This window comes from Gastrolobium bilobum, unplaced genomic scaffold (assembly GCF_033153095.1).
Source record: "Gastrolobium bilobum isolate Gb01-03AN ecotype WA unplaced genomic scaffold, APGP_CSIRO_Gbil_v1 utg27256, whole genome shotgun sequence".
NCBI classification, from domain to species: domain Eukaryota; kingdom Viridiplantae; phylum Streptophyta; class Magnoliopsida; order Fabales; family Fabaceae; genus Gastrolobium; species Gastrolobium bilobum.
In genome coordinates this window covers 1-8,572 of record NW_026899854.1, presented here as the reverse complement: position 1 = coordinate 8,572, position 8,572 = coordinate 1, and the positions used below count along the sequence as shown (strand labels likewise).

The 8,572-nt window shown below is 37.4% G+C and overlaps 1 non-coding gene across 1 annotated transcript; it reads right to left on the bottom strand.

The window, feature by feature from the left end:
- Nucleotides 1-4,556: 4,556 nt before the first annotated feature.
- LOC133293944 (small nucleolar RNA R71) lies at nt 4,557-4,663 on the bottom strand. The gene has a single exon (XR_009749132.1). It is a non-coding gene; the product is annotated as a small nucleolar RNA R71 (small nucleolar RNA).
- Nucleotides 4,664-8,572: the final 3,909 nt, after the last annotated feature.

The following is an 8,572-nucleotide window of genomic DNA, read 5'->3' as shown; positions in this document are numbered from 1 at the left end:
AAAACTTGAAATTATATAGAAAGTTTCTTCATTCCAAAACACAATTTACCCATCATACGTACAAACCCAGATGTTTTCCCCCTCAAAAGCAACCATAAACATCATTGCCCCATTAAAATCCAAAACTTTAACATATAAGAGTCTGTCGCATAAGAGCCTTATTTCCCAAACAAACCTTGAAAACTTGAGGAATCAAGGGAAAAGAGAAAAACTTGGATCAACTCAGACGAGAAGAGAGATAGACGAGAGAGAAGTGTTGTACGGGAGAAGGAAAATGAGGGCCACAAAAAATCTCGGTTTGTATAAAGGCAATCCCAAAAAATTAAATTAGATATGTTACATTTTAATCTAAATATTTTTTAACTTAAACTTGTTATCATTGTTCAAATAAGATCTATACATTTAACATATATTAAATTCTTAAATCTAAACTAGAATGTATGTTAATTATGAAATTAAATTAATAAATTAATTAATTTATCATGCTAGAGGATAAGATAAGTTCGATCAAACACTTACCCAATGTTTAATTAAGGAAATCACAGTCATCCAACATTTACATCAGCACTAACAATAGAGCAAAGAATAACAATAGAGCAAAGAATAACAAAGAAGGCGAGACAAAGAAGGCGAGGAAATACAAGACATCATCAGCGATTTCCATCTGACGAGACCTGCAACAAAATTCGTGAACTGGGTATTGTTGGCTCGCTTGTGGATGTGTTGAAAACAAAACAACACAATAAAGTTAAACATCATAAACGATGCCAAAGAAGAGATGCAATCATTCGAGAATGCAAGATGAATTATCTGCAATTAGTAGAATATATAGTACCAACTTGAGTAGAACAAAGCAGCAACAGATGTTACAGATGCCATTCTCGCTTACATTATCTCCTTACAAGCATTTATCTAACTTAGAGGTAGACAATTGGAATGGCTCCCTTTTTGCAACTTTGTGAAACCGTAAACAGTTTTATGTGTAGAGGGTGAAGGCAAGCTATAAATGTACAAAAGGACGGGTTAAGCCTGATTGATTTTCTTTACTCTAACCATTTTACCTGGGCGCAGAATACATCGTTAAATGGCTCTCGAAGGACAATTACCCATTAGTAGCGAGTTAATCCAATATTTTAATATTAAAAAAATATATCAAGTTAGAAAGTATTTATTATTTATTCATAAAATTTTAAAAATGTAAATTAAAGATGTTTTGATAGTATACATTTTGAAACAAATTATATCAATTTAAAAATTCATGAAAATAGAATAACATGTGTAGTAAATTTCAGCAGGCTAACGTTATACAGATGTGTCTGCAATAATAAATTTGGCTAGAAGATAAGATAAAAGGTTGTACGTATATTTGGATGAAAATATGAAAGTAATTATTATGGTTTATATTTTAAATATAAAAATATGCAATTAAATAAAATTATATTTTTCATAAAAAATATATATTATTTATATTTTATTTATTTAAAAATAAATAAAATTTATATCAGTAAAAAATAATAACTAAAATGTTTATTTTTAATGGAAAAAAAGAAGTCAAGTGGTCCGTGAAGGTTAAATCACACTTTTGTTAAGCAAGTCGAGTAGTCGGACTATCTCTGTCATTGAAAGGATTGATATGAAGCTAGCCTCTGGTTTCGAGATTAGTGTGTTAGGTGGTGGAGAGGATGGTGAAGAAACCAAACATAAACTTCTCCTTAACACGATATGCTTATGCTTGGTGACTTAGCCTATGAGATGCTTAGTGGCCTAGCATGACATGCTTATGCTTGTTGGTGGTGGCCTAGCAACAGGATGCTTATGCTTGGTACTTGGTGGCCTAGCATGGGATAAAATTATATAACCCTACAGGTTAGAGCCAGTAGTGTAACACCCCGTATATATGCGGTTTATTATCATATCATCGTATTAAGCCACATTTAATTTAAAAATGCGGAATATCTTTTTCTGTTCAATTATGACGTCATTATCACTAGCCAAGTTGAATTACTTAATTCATTTCATAAAACATCGCCTGTATAAAAATTGCAAAAGACAGCTAATTGAAATACCTCATAACATAAATAACATAATGTGGCATGGACAAACCGCATGCTCACCAAATAAGGCAACAAAGCCCACAAAAGAGTCTCAACTCAAATATCAATATAAAGACAGGAAACGTAAACAGCATCCAATATCCAGTCATGTCAGCATACAACATATATAATCAGCTAAGCTCTGGCCTCCTGCCGCCAGAGGTCTCAACCCCCGCATTACCTGAACCTGAAATATGTGCCCCAAACGTGGGGTGAGATCTCTAAAAAGAAATCTCAGTAAGACAAAGAATCCTCAAGGATCTTCCACCCCAAGCTCGCTTACACGAGCAATATAAGTTCAAAAGCATTTAACAGTATAAGTGATGAACCCTTAGTTCATCATGGTTTTTAGTAGGAATTAGGATCAAATTGTGTGATTAAATGATGAAAAACAAGGTTAATGTCCTAAGATGTCCTCACTTACAAGTTCAAGAGCTTTATTGGACATTTGTATGATTCTTGTAGGAAAAGCAAGCTTGAAAGGCAACTGGAGAAGGAAGAAGATTCTGGAGCTCAAGAGGAGAAAAATTGCCTAAGTGTTGAACACTAAAACGTCCACACTGAGCGTTTTAGCGCCCTGCTACAGGAAGAGGCCAAAACTTGCTGGTGATGAGCGCTAAAACGCCCAAACAGAGCATTTTAGCGCGCTGCTGCACTTAGAAGATGGAAAATTGCTGGTCTTGGGCGCTAAAACGTTCTGCAATAAGCGTTTTAGCGCCCTGAAGTGGAAAAAGGACTATGGTCTCCACCGTTAAAACGTCTAAATCAAGGGTTTTAGCGTTGGAGTCAGTTAAAGTCAGTTGATCATTCACCAAGTTTGGACGCTAAAACGGTCATTCCTTAACGTTTTGCGTTGGAGTCAGTTAAAAGCAGTTGAGCATACGTAAAGCATGGACGCTAAAACGGGCACTCATGGGCGTTTTAGCGCCCACATCAGTTTTCTGTTTTTAATTGTAACACTATAAAAGGAAAAGCCTTCACATTTAGAAAGGATCTGGATCTGAAGAGATCTGATATATTCTCTCTCTCTTAAACTTTAGTCTGACTTCTCTCTAAATTCTCTTGTAAAAGTTTGGAGATTGAAGACTTTCAACATGGAAATGAAGTTTGATTCTTCTTCTCTTATCTATTCCTTAGTCATGTCTGAGTAGAGTCTTTGTAGTCTGAATGCAATAGAACTCCATGATAATATTATGTTGATCTGATTAATATGATGAAGTATTTTTCATGTGTTGATTTGAGATTTTCTGATTTAATTATTTCTATCAAGGAAGTAGTGTAGAACAGGGATGTTTATATGACTTCTGTATCTGATAATCTCAACATCAGAATTCTAGTACTCAAGGGATTGATGCTAGAGTTCTGATGTAATCTTAAGAGTTTAGTATGTCATGCATGTATTAAGAAAGAGATCACCAAGGGATTGGGGTTTCTGATTAATGTATCTATCAGGATAGTAAGGGATTACATCTTGATGATAAGTAAAAGGTTGATTAACATCACATGGAAAAGGATTCATCATATGATCAGTTTTTACATGAGTTATTATGGAGGAAAGTTGTTTTCTGACTACTTGTTGTTTTATTAATTATTAATCCATATTTATTTTGTGTCAAATTACTTACAATCAATTTTCTGGTGACAAATTATTCATGACTTTTACAAATTCTTATCTGATTCAAATTAGTTTTCTTTGGTTTATTGGTGCTTGAACACAATTCCTCGTGGGAACGACCTTTACTCATCATTTTATTACTTGTACGACTAGTGCACTTGCTAAACGTCCAACAAGTTTTTGGCGCCGTTGCCGGGGAATTTGTTTTTCAACACTAACTGATACCATAGAATTCTGAGATTGAATCCTTTTATTTTCAGTATTTTAGTTTTTGTTAAGTTTTTGGTCAATTTTGATTCTGGTATATGCGAGGTACACTTGATCTGAATTTGTTGTTGTATGATCCAGAATTAGAAAGGACATTGAGGAAGCACAAAAGTGCAGCAAGGAAAAGGAGACAGTTGCAAGAAATTGGTGAATCCAGTATGGTTAATCAGGAAGAGATAATGGCAGAGAATCACAGACCACCACCACCACCACCACAGAGGACACTGGGAGAGTACATGACTCCTGCAATGATTCCTCCAATTAGGAGTGTTGTGCTCCCAACAGTGGAGCCCAACAACTTTGAATTGAAGCCTGCTTTGATACATTTGGTGCAGAAGGATCAGTTTGCTGGAACCAGTGCAGAGGACCCTTACTTGCACATAGAGAACTTTTTGTTGTTGAGTGATACTGTGAAGATAAATGGTGTCACAAGAGATGCAATTTTGTTGAGACTATTCACTCATTCACTGACAGATGATGCAAGGAGATGGCTGCAATCATTGCCACAAGGAAGTATAACAACTTGGGATGATCTGCAAACCAAGTTCTTGCAGAGGTTTTTCTCAGCATCCAAGAGGGCCAAATTGAAGGATGAGATTACAAGTTTTAAGCAGAAAGAGTTAGAATCCATTTATGAGGCTTGGGAGAGATTCAAGACTTTGTTGAGGAAATGTCCACAACATGGAATTGAGGCATGGCAACAAGTAGCAATCTTCCTGCAAGGAATGACCACTAACACTAGAACCTTGGTGCATGCCACTGCTGGTGGATCATTGACTACCAAGACTCCTCAAGAAGCCTTGGATATCTTTGAGTCATTGGCATCTCAGGAATTTGATAATGCCCCAGTGGCTGACAGAAGGACAGGAATCATCAGGTTGGATGGGTATGATGCTCTGTTGGCAAGGAATGATCAACTGATGCAGACACAGAGACAACAGCAGCAGCAGTTGGATACCCTTATTAAGCAACTCTCTTCACAAAAAGTAGCTTCTGTGGAAACCAAGAGTGTATGTGCTATCTGTGGAAAAGGCCATGTGACAGAGGAGTGTGATTATGGGGGATCACCAGAACAAGCAGAGGTGAATGGAGTGTGGTATGATCAGAATAATCAAAGGAACTACAACAATCAGGGAAGGAATATTTATGTGCCACCATGTAAGAACAAGAATCAACACCCAGGATTCAGCTATAGTTCCAACCATCAATTGAACCCACCATTACATCCTCCACCACCACATATGAAGGAGCAGTCAAGTGATCCTGCTGCATGGGAGAAAGCGTTTGCTCAGCTATCTAAGACAACTCAGGATTATATCCAGGGGTCTAATTCATTCAGGGAAGAGACAACTGCATTCATGCAGGAGACTAGAACTTCTTTCAGAAATCAGGAAGCATTAATCAGAAATTTGGAGACCCAGATTGGTCAATTATCAAGACAGATATCAGAGAGACCACAAGGGAAATTTCCAGGTGATACATTAGTGAATCCTAAGGAGCACTGTAAAGCAATTATGACAAGAAGTGGGTTGGTACTTCAACCAGTGAAAAAGAATGTGGAAAATAAAAAGAATGAAGAAGAGGTTGTGGTTGAAGATGTAGTCTCTGATGATGAAGTAGAGAAGATGAGAAATGAGAAAAGTGAGAAGGAAGTAGTTGTTAGAGATGTTATAGTCGGAATTGAGAAAGAAGAGGAAAGGAAGGATAATAAGAATGAAGGAGAGGTAGAAGTTGGTAAAAATGCTTACCCACAAAAGATGATGAAGTGGGAAAAGAAAAAGATGGCTGACAAGAAAGAATAGCCAGTTATTTTATCTCCCTATGCTAGAGTTCCCTACCCTCAAAGGTTGAAGCAAGAGATTCAGAAACAGCATTATGCAAGATTTCTGGATATCTTCAAAAATTTACAAATTAATATACCATTTTCTGAAGCACTGGAAAATATGCCTCACTATGCAAAGTTCATGAAGGATCTTCTTTCTAAGAAGAGGAAATTAACTGATTGTGAGACAGTGGCCCTAACAGCAGAGTGTAGTGCCCTAATCCAGAAAAAGCTTCCAACAAAAATGAAATATCCTGGAAGCTTCAGTATCTCTATTGCTATAGGAGATGTGGAGGTGGGAAAGGCATTGTGCGATTTGGGAGCCAGTATAAACTTGATGCCATTGACAGTATGTAGAGCTTTGGGAATCAACACCTTGAAAGAGACCAATTTTATTCTGCATCTTGCAGATAGATCTATTAAGAGGCCTGAAGGTGTGGTTGAAGATGTCTTGGTCAAGGTAGACAAGTTTATTTTTCCAGTGGATTTTGTGATTCTTGACATGGAGGAAGAGGATACAGAAAGTCCTCTATTGTTAGGAAGACCCTTTTTAGCAACTACAAGATCTTTGATAGATGTTGAACAAGAAAAGTTGTAGCTAAGGGTGGATGAGGAAACAGTCACAATTGATGTATTTGAAACTATCAAGCACCCTGTTGATGTGGGGGATTGTTTTAGATTGGATGTGATACAGGAGGTTGTGGAAGAAGTGAATAAAGAAGAAGAATTCTCAGTTGAGGAAGAAAAATCAGAAGAAGAGACAGGTACAGAAGATTACCAAGAAGAGCCAGAAGTGGAAGAGCTTGAGAAGAAGATTGATGACATTCCAAAAGGAGCACCTAAGGTAGAACTTAAAGAATTACCTTCACATTTGAAGTATGTGTTCCTTGGGGATGATCAAACATATCCAGCAATCATTAATGCAATGTTGTCTGATGAGGAAGAAGGAAAGTTGATTGAAGTACTTAAGAAGAATAAGCTGGCAATTGGTTGGCAATTTTCTGATCTCAAGGGTATCAATCCTTCCTTCTGCACCCATAAAATATTGATGGAAGAAGAGGTCAAACCAGTAAGGCAACCACAGAGGAGACTCAACCCCACTGTGAAGGAGGTAGTGAGAAAGGAGGTTGTGAAGTTGCTTGATGCTGGGATGATTTACCCTATTTCAGACAGTGCTTGGGTGAGTCCTGTGCAGACAGTGCCCAAAAAAGGGGGGATGATTGTGGTGAAAAATGAGAATAATGAACTGATTCCCACAAGGACAATCACCGGCTGGAGAATGTGCATTGATTACCGGAGGCTGAATAAGGCAACCAGGAAGGATCATTTTCCACTTCCTTTCTTGGATCCGATGCTAGAGAAGTTGGCAGGACATGCTTTATATTTCTTCTTGGATGGTTATTCAGGGTACAATCAGATAGCTGTGGCACCAGAGGATCAGGAGAAGACTGTTTTTACATGTCCATATGGAATTTTCGCATATCGGAGGATGCCTTTTGGTCTATGCAATGCTCCTGCCACTTTCCAAAGGTGCATGCTTTCCATTTTCTCTGATATGGTAGAGGAATGTATAGAAATATTTATGGATGATTTTTCTGTATTTGGGTCTGATTTTAATGTATGTCTGAAAAACTTAGATTCTGTCTTAAAAAGATGTCAAGACTGTAATTTGGTTTTGAACTGGGAGAAATGTCACTTTATGGTGACCGAAGGTATAGTTCTTGGACACAAGGTGTCTAGGAATGGAATTGAAGTGGATAGGGCAAAAATTTATGTGATAGAGAAACTTCCTCCACCTGTTAATGTTAAGGGTGTGAGGAGTTTTCTTGGTCATGCAGGATTTTATAGGCGGTTCATAAAAGATTTTTCAAAAATTGCCAAGCCCTTATGCAAGTTATTGGTCAAGGACCAAGAGTTCCTGTTTGATGATGAATGTCTGCATGCATTTCATGTTTTAAAAGAAAAGTTGACCACTGCACCTATCATGATGGCACCTGATTTCTCATTACCATTTGAATTAATGTGTGATGCCAGTGACTATGCTGTAGGAGTGGTACTAGGCCAAAGAGTGAATAAATTGTTACATGTCATTTACTATGCTAGTAAGATCTTAAATGATGCACAAAAGAGTTATGCTACTACAGAAAAAGAATTGCTGGCAGTTGTGTATGCATTTGACAAATTCAGGCCATATCTGTTAGGATCAAAAGTTATTGTTTACACTGACCATGCAGCTTTAAAGTATTTGTTAAGCAAGCAGGATGCTAAACCCAGGTTGCTCTGCTGGATGTTACTGTTGCAAGAGTTTGAGGTAGAGATCAAGGACAAAAAGAGAGTTGAAAACTTTGTGGCTGATCACTTATCCAGGATTACAGAAAAAGAGCTTCAAGAAGGACCGAAAGTAGTGATAGAGAAGAGTTTCCTGAAGAACATGTTTTGGCAATATGTGCTGTCACAGAGATGGTTAAGGATAAAGTCTTATCTATCAGTACCCCACCATGGTTTGCTGATTTCGCCAACTATAAAGATGCTGGATTGATGCCTAAGGATTTTACATGGCAACAGAGGAAGAAATTTCTGCATGATATTAAGAGATACATTTGGGATGAGCCATATCTTTTCTATAGATGTTCAGATAGTGTGATCAGACGGTGTATTCCAGAAGAAGAACAGAAGGATGTGTTGTGGCATTGACATGGTTCTGTATATGGTGGACATTTTGCAGGTGAGAGAACTGCAGCAAAAGTCTTGTTGAGTGGCTTTTACTGGCCCACC